Source organism: Pinus tabuliformis, chromosome 2_1 (genome assembly GCF_031772625.1).
Source record: "Pinus tabuliformis cultivar Carrire ecotype Pingquan chromosome 2_1, CPIR1, whole genome shotgun sequence".
Taxonomy (NCBI): Eukaryota; Viridiplantae; Streptophyta; class Pinopsida; order Pinales; family Pinaceae; genus Pinus; species Pinus tabuliformis.
This window is the reverse complement of record NC_142299.1, coordinates 832,112,384-832,125,816: the sequence shown is the minus strand read 5'-3', so window position 1 is coordinate 832,125,816 and position 13,433 is coordinate 832,112,384.

Genomic DNA, 13,433 nt, shown 5'->3' with positions numbered 1-13,433 from the left:
TTCATAGAGTCCCTTTGTTTTGTTTTAAGAAGACCATGGTAGCGGCCACAAAATCAAGGGTTTAACAATCCTATGAACTTTCAGCTCCCACCAAATTGGAATTCTTGGCAACAACATTGGCCCCAACCTCAAAATCCATACCAATCATGGGCACAAGGGATGCAAAATCCTTATGGGAGATTTGTTCAATTTTATCAATATCCTCCATCTTTTCCAAATCAACAAAATCCACCAATTCCAAATCAAAACCCACAACTTTCATTACCATTCCCACAACAACAACCTTCTCAACAAAATCCAAATTCTCAACTCTTTCTTCCATTTCAAAAAAAGACAAATCAACTACCAGCCCAGCCATTGCCAAATCCCAACAACAAAAATCCTTTGAATGCTTACCTGGTAGAAGGACAAAAATTTCCTACCTATATGATTGTTCCTCTTAATAATGTTCAACTCAGATCTAGTAGAGTTTTAGAAGAACCTTCTATAGATGTTCAAGAGCAAGGTACTTCTGAGGAGGATTCTCCTAAAGTTAATAAAGGTTCTGAGGAAGCATCTCTTCAAAACCCAATCATTCAAAAAGAAAAATAGAAAGAGTCAACCCCCACAACTCCTACAGTTGAGCAACCTGCATCTTCATCCACGCCTCCTTTCCCTAAAAGATTACAAATTGACAAAGGGGTGGAAAAACAAATCTTGTTGCCTGACTATGATTTTCTAGATGAATTAAAGAATGTATGTATCAAGATTCCCTTGCTACAAGCCATTAGAGAGATTCCTATTCTAGCAAAAACAATAAAGGAATTGAGTCTTAAAAGACCAGGAAGGAAACCAAGAGATACAAGAAGAATCCACCTGGTAGGAAAAATTGCAGATATCATGATGGGAAAAATTACCATGTAGAAGTATGTAGATCCAGGTAGTCCAATTTTCAAGACACATATAAATGGGATAGAAATTCCAAACACTTTGATTGACTTAGGGGCTGCTATCAACATTATGAGTAGACAAACTATGGAACAACTTAAACTTCCTAATCTTCTTTTTACACCCACCTTACTGCAACTTACATATAGATCAATAATCAAACCAGATGGTGTACTAGAAGATATTTCAGTCTCCTTAGATTCTTGGGAGTATCCTGTAGATTTCATGATTTTGACTCCCAAGAGTAATTTAGGAGGACATCCACTCATCTTAGGAAGACCTTGGCTAGCCACATCTAATGCTTTCATTAGTTGTAGATCTGGAGATATGTACATTTCTGATGGTAGTTCAACAAAGAAATTCAATTTGTATCCTCCAGCAAAGGCAATTACAGAAGTAGGAGACAATGAATGGGTCGACGATGAAGATATTATACAACCTATCTTTACTATTTCTGAAATTAGTGAAGATAGTCAAATTTTGAACACATTAGAAAATTTTGAAACATATTCAAAATATGACCACACACAATTTCAATTAGATTCTGATATTGAATATCTATCATTAAGACAAATGTCTCTTTACTCTATGGAAGAGTTTGGTAACTCTACCATTGAGATTTTTCCAGGGAAAACACTGAATATCAACAAAAATTTGGAAAACTCACAATAGGAAGAGCTAACCAAAATCTTGCAAAAACATTCTACTGCATTTTCATGGGAGTATACTGATATGAAAGGTATTGATCCTAAGACTTGCATCCATCATATCTATATCGAAGAAAATAGTAGACCAATCAGACAACCTCAGAGAAGGATGACTCCAATTCTTAGGGAGATAGTGAAAGAAGAACTCCAAAAACTACTCAATGTAAATTTCATTTACCCAATTTTAGATAGCTGATGGGTTTCTACTTTGGTTATAGTATCCAAAAAGAATGGTAAATGGAGGGTATGCATTGATTACAGGGAATTGAATAAAGCAACTTTGAAGGATCACTTTCCCTTGCCCTTTATCGATCAAGTATTAGATACATTAGCAAGAAAAAAGTACTTTTCATTTCTAGATGGTTTTAGTGGTTATAATCAAATTCAGGTAGCACCTGAAGATCAGGATAAGACCACATTTACCTGTCCATGGGGAACTTTTGCTTATTGAGTGCTTCCTTTTGGATTATGTAATGCACCCGCAATATTCCAAAGAACAGTACTAGGAATTTTTTCTGATATAATCCATGACTGTGTAGAGGTGTATATGGATGATTTTACAGTTTATGGTGATTCATTTGAAGAGGCATTAGAAAATTTGGAAAAAGTCCTTATAAGATGTAAAGAAACAAACCTTTCACTAAGCCATAAAAAATGTTTTATGATGTTTACTGAAGGTATTTTTTTGGGACATCATATTTCAGGGGATGGGATTAAAGTTGATAGATCAAAAGTTGAAGTCATCTCCAAGTTGCCTATTCCAAATTGTCAAAAAGTTGTTAGAAGTTTTCTCAGATTTACTGGATATTATAGAAGATTTATAGAAAACTTCAGCAAAATAGCATCTCCACTCTTCAAAATACTTACAAAATACTGTGAATTCAAATGGGGTCGTGATTGCCAATCAACATTTGAAACTTTGAAAATAAGAATATCTGAAGCGCCTATCTTGAGAGGACCAAATTGGAAACTCCCTTTCCATATTTCTATGGATGCTTCAGATACAGCTCTAGGGGCTATATTGGGACAGAAAGATTTAATTCCTTATGCCATTTACTATACCAGTAAAAATTCAACTCCTACGGAGTTGAACTATACTGTGATTGAAAAAGATTTCTTAGTTGTTGTTCATGCAATCAATAAGTTTAAACATTATATAACAGGCTATGAAACTTTTATTCATACTGATCATTCTACAATTAGATATCTAATGAAAAAACCCATTACTAATGGCAGAGTTACAAGGTGGATCTTACTTTTTAAGGAATTCAATATTACTGTGTTAGATAGACTAGGGAAACAAAACACAGTAGTTGATTTCTTGTCTAGGATTCAGAATACTAAAGAAGATTCTCCTGTAGAGGACAAGTTTCCTGATGAATATTTATTTGCAGTAACTACTAAGACTCCTTGGTATGTAGATATAGCTAACTATTTGGTTACAGGGAAACTACCTCCACATTTATTTCCTGGTGAAAGAAGAAAGATTATTCAGGAGAGTTCAAAATATTCATGAATTTCTAACAAATTTTTTAAAACAGGGCCAAACTTTGTGATCAGAATATGTGTTAGGGAAGATGAAATTCCTGATATTCTCAAAGCATGCCATGATGAACCATGCAGCGGACACTTTGCTGACAAAAGGACAGTCTATAAAGTCCTCTCTTTAGGATATTATTGGCCATCCCTCTTCAAAGATGCAAAACAATATGTCAAAAGGTGTGACAGCTGCCAAAGAGTAGGGAAACCTACCCTTTCAAATGAAATGCCATTGCAGCCATAGGTACTCATCAAACCCTTTGAAAAATGGGTTTTAGATTTTATTGGACCTATTAACCCACCATCTAAACAAAGAAAGTATATATTAGTATGTACTGATTATGTCACTAAATGGGTAGAAGCCAAAGCATTATTTTCTGCTACTGAGCATGCAGTTGCTAGTTTCCTTTATGGGGATATTTTTACTCACTTTGGTGTTCAAAGAGAAATTGCGACAGATCAAGGAGGACAAGTCACATCCAAACTTGTGGAGAAGCTGATGGAAGAGTACAAGGTCAAGCACAGAAAATCTACTCCTTACCATTCGCAAGCAAATGGTAAAGGGGAGTCTACAAACAAAGTTCTTGAAGGCATCATTACCAAGACTGTTCATCTACATAGAAGAGATTGGGCAAAAAGGCTTCCTGAAGCCTTATGGGCCTACAGAACTACATGGAGGAATACAACAGGACATTCTCCTTATGAGCTTGTTTATGGGAAAGAAGTCCTGTTCCCCATTGAGTTCCAAGTTAAAACTTTCAAGATGGTAGTTCAGTTGGGAATGGATTTATTTGAAGCCCAAAATCATATACTGGAGCAGTTGAATGAGCTAGATGAGATCAGACAAGAAGCAATCCTAAGAACTGATCTAGTTCAATATCAAAGAGCTAAGTAGCATGACAACTACATCAAGAGAAAAAGTTTCAAGAAGGAGATTGGGCATTGCTATTTGATTCCAAGTTTAAAGATTTCAAAAGAAAATTTTAGACTCATTGGCTTGGGCCATATGAGATTGACAAAATCTTCAGCAATGGAGCGGTAAGAATCAAAACCATTGATGTAAATCAAACTCCTCTTATTATGAATGGCCATAGATTAAAGATCTATCATAAGCCACTCTCAAAGGAGGAATTTGTCAAAATATTTCAAGATAATTCTGCGATAAGGCTGGTGAAGAAGAATCCTTCTTCTCCACCAGCCTAGTCTTTTCTCTTTTCTATTTTATTAAAAAATAAAAAATAAAACAAAAATAAAAAAAATTGTATAAGCCTGAAAGCCAATCACTGATTGGCAGTCTTATACAGAAAATACAGTGCAAAAATCAGAAACTTCTAACACCCTATATTTTCCAAAAAAAAAAATTATTTCCTCATTGTATTCATATTTTCATCACATTTCACTTCATTTCACTTCACTCCATTACATTTCATTTCATCATCTCATTTCACCAATAAAATTCCTTTCATGACCAGTTTTCCTATATCATTCACTCAGTCATTATTCATTTCCATACATCTCGATTCAGTCATATGTTCACTGTGTCAGTTTCCACAGCTGAATTCAATTTCCGTAGGTAGAAACTGATTCCGCAGCTAGTTGATTGATTCCGGATGTTACAGGGAAAAGTGTCTATTTAGAACTGCTCTATCCCACTAAGGTGTGATAGCTGCCTTAGAAACAAACAGAGGAAAGCTACTTTTGTTTTTCCTTTATGAATTATAGATAGAGAGGAACAGAAAGACCAACCTCTGTCTTGCGCCAATCTCTTGATTTGATCCCTCTCTTCTTTGATAGTCCTTAACTACCTGCTACCTTGCACACCCAGCTTCACAAAGTACCTGTAAGATCACAGAAGCATAGCACTATGCAAAGACATGGATCTATAATCATAAACAATCTAGGGTTAGATGTAAATTGACCATACAAATGTAACAAACATCAATGACACAAAAGCATGGAGGAAAACTCAAATAGCTTTTATTGATAAACAAGAAAAGAGCCAAGAGGAGTTACAACCGGTTGTTCTGACCCAGCATCAACCTCCTAGCAAAGAAGCCCCTCTTCACCTCAAACAAAGCTTACATCACCCAACAATCTGCTGATTGTCTCAGGAAACCAACAACAATTCCTTACAATATGCAAAATTCCAGCCTCTGGATCTCTGGGATGAGGGATCCATATATAGATATCTATAAGGGGGATGAGTCAGCTTGTGATTTGATTAGTGTCTTCTCTCTGATAGTTCTTGCTTCCCCTTGGAGACTGAGGGCCTCTTACTCATCCTTGGTCGAATTCAGTGAGGCAAGTGTCACAGGAGAAGATTCTGGAAGCTTCCATTGCCTCTCCACCTCACAGAATGACACTGCCATTTGTCATTTCTCGCCCATCGCACCCCACAGAAGGGACTTTTGAAATGCAACGCATCCTCATAGTGTATTTGGGTGAGATGCAACGCACTTAGCCAGTGGAGCAGCTGCAATGATCCTGTTTTGACCAATTCTGAGCAGTTTCTCATGGAGAACTTCTGGGAGAAGTTGTAATCTGTTGACCTTGTTCCTTTAGGGGTTAGAACAACACTTTTAGGGACTTAGGAGCCCTTGGTTTATGGACATTTCATGCTTGGGTTTGTATGGCCCAAAAATGTCTATAACAGTTGCCCCCTAAAGTATGAGGCCATTAATCTTTTAGTGTCGGGTGAAATGCTTTATTATGAAGATCCGAAGTTCTTTCAATGCTAGGAGGAGACCTGTAATAAGATACAATACAATACATTATCTTCATACTATTTTTATGATCTAGCTGAGGCGGGCATTCCCATGCTTAGCTTTATAAATTCATTTTCAAGTACATAGGACAGACAATCGTCTGAGTGTAGACTGATGATTCTGATAGAGCCATCATCCTTTTGAGTGGATGATTATCTGTGCCGCAATGATGTACATTTAATGTCTTTATTTCCCTGAATATATATCGCAGCCCGGATGGATGAAACTAGATCGAGGGTCTTCAATCTCATCCGATCTTCACTCAAAGTACAAGTCGATCCATGCGAGAAATGCTCTGAAGTCGAACATGGAAAGACATCGCTTGATTACCAGTCAATGATTTAAACTGTTAACAAGCGCGAGAGGAATCATCGATAATGATAATGACCCTCAAGGTATTGTAGTACAATTCACGTGGTGTGAATAAAGGACTTGGCGTCGAACACCACGCAAAATCTTTCGGTCGAAGGCCATTGATGTAAACCTATCGCCGGAAGTGAGAAACTTGCCATTGAGGCATGCAAGCTTCAAAGTACTGAATGGGGTGTTCCTAGATCAACTTCTTGGATAATGAGCTGATGTCGACAAGAAGTGATCTATCACAGGAGGGCCTTAATGAATCCCACATCAATGACACGGAACGGAGCAAATGATTTTAATGGAGGTGAAAACGATTTGGTGATATAAGGTTTAGGGTGGCGGTCATGAAAGAATGGAGTATAATGTATGGTAGTGGGCAAGACACAGGTGAATTCTCTGAATGACTTCTCTTGAACATATCGGTGACAGTGATGTGATGGATTGGTAGCATTAACCCCAAATGTGGATGGTATGGTGTGACCATGGTGATGTGACCAGTGAATGAAACAACCCAACCCGACTCGGACATGGAGTGGAAGTGTCATGTTCAAGAGCGACTTGCTACCAACAAAGTTTCTTTGAGTTTTCTTCGCAATTTTCCCCAGTCATTGCTGACCAATACCTCTTTATTTTTGTCAAGCTTGAGGAGGATAACATATTCTTGTTCTATAATTTGCCCTTTGGGCAAACCCATCGCTATGTTTTAACGAGCCTAGGGATAGTGAAACTCGTTCTTGTCTATAGACAAGTTTGTCGCTATTAATCTTTTTAACGAGTTTAACGACAAAGATAACTCGGTCCTTTTCAATTTTAGAGAGTCTGAAAAGGGACGTAAAAGGTAACTCCAAAATTCCTTTTTCGTCATCTAATCCCTTAAGTCCGAAAAAGTATAAAACAATACAGAAGGGATGAATTTTCGATACTTTTAACGAGCCGAACAAAACAAGCGCTCGATCGTTTTGTGTAATAATCCCTCAAGTCCAAAAAGATTAAAATCTAGAGGAGGGATAGCACTTCCTGTCCCTTTAACGAGCTGGAGAGGCCAATGGCTCGACAATCTTTTCATATTTTATGAGTCAGTTGAAAAGAGCTTAAAGGAGACTCGTCTTTTGAGGAACGAGTGATAAAACGGGTAGCAGCTGATTCCAGGTAAGGTTTGGAATTTTCCAATCAGGCAGTGTCACAAGGATGGCTAGTGAAATCACTCTTCGTAGCTGTTCCTCAAAATGGGTAAACAATCAAATGGAGGTGAATGATCGGCCAATGAAAAAGTGGAGGTGACGGTGCAAACACGACCAAGGCTTTAACGACTGAAGTACTACATTCACGATGGTTATTTACCGGGGAATAGTTCATTTTTTAATGAGCTTAAACATGGGGGGAAACATTTGCTCATGTCTTATGTTTATTTTTTAACGAGCTTGAACTATGTGCTAAAACTGCTCGATAAGTTTGCATGCCCCAGCATAATAACGTAAATCGAGGTGCATGCCCCCCAAGCTTCATTGCATTCAACATAGTGGTTGGAATGAAGGTTTACCTTCGAGATCTTTGAAATACTTGACTTGGATTTTACGAGATCGAAGTCAAAGACTCGATTTGGAAAGGGAGTTGTTTCATTTTTTAATGAGGTTGACACAGTAAAATAACTATCCTCATGAATCCTTGTTTCATTTTTTAACGAGGTCGACACGAGATAAGAACCGTCCTTGGAATCCACCATATTTACAGTATTTGATAGAAAATAAAAAAACTGATGGATGATTAAGGTTGCTGGAATAATCTTCGATGGTGGTAATCTTCCCATGGTGCCTCTCCTATCGTCATTGATTGAATGATTCCTTCGTCTGTTGAATGTACATGCGACGAAGGATTTGAAGAGGTGCCATATTCCTTAGACCTATCTATCGAAACACTCGATGAGTGTTGATTTGGGTTTGCCCCCCAAGCCAAGAAAATTGATTGCTACAATATTTCTAAAATGGTGATGATCCATGCTGACAAAATGTTTAGGAATCTTCTGAATCCATTAGATATATAAGATTTCGTATTCCACTGTGGCCACATCCGCCAGATTACTTAGAGGTGGTAGGGCAAAAGTACCCATTAAGGCAGGGTCTTTTAGGAGACCTTCTACGATATTTTGGAGCGACTGATTGTTTCCATGGATCATTGGAATGCTTCCCGTAACTTGTGAATTGTTGGGGAGAAATGTTTGTTGGTCGGCGATTGTAATTCCTCCTTGGAAGGGAAATGCAATCTTCCTGAAGTAGTTCGACACAACTACGGCCATGGCATATATCCAGGGCATTCCCAGTAGGATGTTGTAATCGAGGTTTCCGTCGATTACTTCAACATCAATTTCTACTATTTTACCCCCCAGTTCAACTTGCAAGTTGCTTAAAATCCCGTATGGAGTGTATGATCATCCATCAAATGCTTTTAATATTGTTGACGATCGCGACAAGGGTGGTGAGCCTAAATTTTTCCAGCAACTGATCGACATAATACATGTGGATGCCCCCTCATCAATAATTGTTCGATGAACAGTTTTTTTGAGGGCTTTCACTTGAATAAGGAAAGCTAGTTGAGCTGGTAACTGAGGGTCATATCCTTTATGATCAAAGGCCACAAGATTGGAATCCATTGGGTCAATCCCACCTATTGCTGATAATAAATCTTGCTCTTGGGAGAGGCGATTTTGCGATACCTCAAGTGTCGAAATAGCGGACGGCGATTGGGCCAGCTCCTCTATTATATTATAATTCTGTGCTATTTTTGCACAAGGATTAAATGTCGATCTGTGTACTACTCCCTTTGGCAACTTTATCATTTGTTCAGGAATGATGGGTGGCACAACTTCGGTCAAAGTTGTTGTCGAACTACTAGGCTGTTCATTAGCCTTGTTATTCGACAGCTATGGATTCTCGTAATCTTTATTCCTTGTCAAAGCATCATTTTGCTACTTTGAGATAGACAACATAAGCACTTGGGATCGGGAAGCATTTTGATTAGCAACCAGTTTGGTTCCCAGGTTTGGAAATGGATCAGTCAATACTGCTGAGGTTTTTGAACTCTTAAAGAGTTTCTTAACTTCAGCTTTATGTGGACAATCTCTCGTCCAATGATCCTCATCGCATATATGACACCCTGCAGGGGGTTTCCTTTGCCCAAAAGGGTTTGCAGAAGGTTTTCCAGGAGATGACTCATCCTGCTTCTTTTTTCTCCCTTTCTTTTTCTTCTTGCCCCCTAGTTGCTTCAGTTGTTTGCCCTTGTCGGTCGACACGGCATTTACTTCCGAGGCAAGAAGTTCCTCATTTGCATTTTGACTAGAAATTTTACGAGCCTTTTTAGATGTAGCCTTTGTCAATTTCGTGTCTGTTGCGCCAATCACGCCATTGCCGGCATGAGAGTCATTGTTTGATTTAGGATGAGGAGGAACTGAGAATTCCGGACTAGGGGCGTCAGGTATTTTATTGTAGAGCGTGCCAGACTGAGTGTAAATCAAGTCCAAATATTGTACAGGAGCGATAACTTGCTCTTCTGTGACGCTCCCCCTTTTGCCACATCTTCCGTGATGGAAGGCAATAATGACTTAATAAACCATTCAGCTAAAAGATGATCGGGAACATACCTTTTCACCATTCTACGATGACGTCACCACTCATGTATATGATCAGATATGTGAGTGGCCGTCGTCTGTTTGAAGTTGGTAAGAAGTTCCGTTCCTGTTTCATACCTTATCGGTAACTGAAAATGGGTTAAAAAGGTTGTGGCTAGGGTACTGAAGTTGTCAAACGAAGCTCTCGGCAATTCAATATACCATTTTTCTGCCGAACCAGTTAACGTCCTCTGAAAAAGGCGAAGCCTAATCGAATCATCGTTTAGGGTGTTTGATGAACACCACAGATGAAAGGTCATCACATGATTCAACGGATCTTCACCCGGATTTCCATTAAATTTAGGAATATCTTATGGAAGTTTATGTGGAATCGCCGGCCACCAAGGGGCATAAGCAATTGGATCATTCGTCAGCCGGTTTAGATCTGGTAATTCTAGAGTTGCTACAGAGGGTAACTGTTGATTCAGGTTAGGCGAAGCATACCCAGGATAAGATGGAATCGCCTGAGCAGTGGGTCTTTGCATACCAGCATAATGTATTTGATGCTGGCAACTTTGACAAGGTTGATGGGCATAACCATTATAATATGGTTGTTGATAACCGCTTTGGAAATGAGGTTTCCCATTACTTACAAAGACTTGTTGCTCAGGTCCTTGATATGATTGCTGGAATTGTGGTTGTTGAGATTGAACCAGCCCAGGTTGTTGGACCATTTGCTGTTGTCCAATACTGGATGATTGACCAAGATGAGGAGTCATATTACTTGTTTGAGCCTAAGTCACTCCAGATAAGGAGGCACTAACCTGAGGTTGTGATTGAGTCATTGAGACAAGTGGCTGTTGTATTACAACCTGAGAAAATTGGGGTTGACATACAACAGGTAGCGCTTGTACTTGCGATGTAGTCACCATAGTAGGTATAGTGGGAATATTCGACATAGGGTGGACTGGTTGCATTGAATATACAACCCTTGGTTGTTGAGGTAGTATCGGTACCCAACCGCTAGATGTAATTCCAGTTTGACCTGAACTTTGTTGTAAACTCTCATATGGTTGTTCTCCGGGAGGGAACAATGAAAAGGCATACTGCCCTCCATATGGTGGAAATCTAGTACTTAAAGGGTAGATTGGCCTTTGAAGACACATTGGATCAATTTGTTGAGTTTCAACATAAGAAATACCAGATGATAATCTGGATGAAGAAATAGGAACTGACCATGTCATCGCAACAGTCCCTGATTGGACTCCGGCTTGTTGTTGATAACTTGCCGGGACAGATGGTATGCCGGCGAACATTGTTGTAGCAGCAGGAAGTTCTGTTGCTGCTGTGTCGGATGACATAGTCCTAGATGTCGACGGTTGTTCAGACATATCTAGTCTATCCAAAAGATTTCCTAGCGATTCTACAAGAACTTGCGATGAAGGGAGACTAACTTCGAAGACCAACGAGGGAAAGGTGATGATTATTCCATTTAAAATAAATTTTAGACGCTTTGACACAACTTGTTTTTTCAATTTTTAAGAGTCGAGAAAAAACAAAAGATGACTCTAGTCGCCTTCGATTTTTAATGAGCCTGAAGTGACAAGTGCTCAGATGGACCTTTTCTATTAAAGAGTCTGAAAAGGAACTGCTCTGGAAATCTAGGTAGAGGGATTACCAAACCAATCGCAAAAACTGCAGAATACTTTTCACGGTACGGCAGTCAATCTTCCCGAATGTTGTGTTTAGTGCATTGCGATCGATAGGGTGGCAGACACGGCTTCCTATGGATAAAGGATTAAGCCTATTGGGGTCTCCCAAAATATACTCGACGGTATGTGGGAGCACAAGTCCGTACTGGCACTTATCGTCTCAAAGTGGAGGAATCACCCAACCATCAGTGAGAACAACAGTTACTAGGCTTTACGATGCCAGAATACGTCTCTAGCCTAGACTTCTAAATGTTGTGCGTTAAGTTCCAAAGCGTTGTTAGATTCAATGAATTTATTTTAAGTTGATCTTGTTTATGAAGTTTTCCTTTCAGGTTCACCACGAGATGTAGATGTAATTCCTAAAATGCAATCTAAGATGATAAACAAACTTTTTATCTTCTTTGTGCAATGAAAATCGTAGCTACTAAGGAAAAGAAAGACAAAATCTTTTCACAAAGAGCAAAGAGCACACTCTAAATGCACTTTCCTAAATCAAGCCAATCAAACTGTCTATATGCAGATGCACATGCATGTATTTGTTTTCGACTTTCTTAGTATATGAATGCTAAAAAGAAAGTTGATGCACAAATTTGAATTTCTTTTCAAGTGACAAATATCAACAAGCTTCTTTTCGAAATAAAAAAATGGAGACAATCACAACACTTTACGATTTTGAACTGAATACATGTTCTCGACACTAGAAAATTACAAATTCAGACCAAAAGCAACAGTAATAGGATAATAGACCATTAACAGCAATCAAACTCTTTCCTACGATTGAAATTGACACTTGTGACAGTTTCAAATCAAAGGACGACAGTACGATTATGCTACTTTTGCAAAGGAGAATTGAAAATGACTCAACAAACACACAAAAACATCTACAGTTCTTTTGTACAAAGGAGGCAGAATAACAACAAGGAAAAGGGGTTTCAAACAGACATATACTGATCACAGGCAGCAAAATCCAGGAATAGAACTGGAAAGAATGAATCACAGAAACCAAAACTGCACAGAGCTAGTCTGATCAGCGCACCTATAACACAGAGAATCTGAAATGCAGCGCAGGTTGTCCACTCGGGAAATGCGCTGAAATTCAGAATCTCTGAACAGTACCTGCGCTAGGCCAGAAACAAGACTCTGTTCGGGTTTCAGGTCATAGTTTGCAGTTCAGTTCTTGGGTTTTGGCCGAATAAAAAGCAATCAGTAATGCAACAATCAGGGGTAGATCTAAGGAGTATCTAAGACTATCACAAGGGCAATCAGATACTTTTTGAATCAATTTTTTAAATCATAAACAAATCCAATAGATGGATTGAAGTAGCAGTTGTAAACTTTGCATTTGTTATGGCAAATGCAGTTCAAATGCTCTCGTAAGTTTATGAAACAAACAACAAAGAATGATAAACAAACAAACTAATTAGTCCCCAGTGGAGTCGCCATTTTGTTACAGGGAAAAGTTTCTATTTAGAACTGCTCTATCCCACTAAGGTGTGACAGCTGCCTTAGAAACAAACAGAGAAAAGCTACTTTTGTTTTTCCTTTATGAATTATAGATAGAGAGGAACAAAAAGACCAACCTCTGTCTTGCGCCAATCTCCTGATTTGATCCCTCTCTTCTTTGATAGTCCTCAGCTACTTGCCCCCTTGCACGCCCAGCTTCACAAAGTACTTGTAAGATCGCAGAAGCATAGCACTATACAAAGACATGGATCTATAATCATAAACAATCTAGGGTCAGATGTAAATTGACCATACAAATGTAACAAACATCAATGACACAAAAGCATGGAGGAAAACTCAAATAGCTTTTATTGATAAA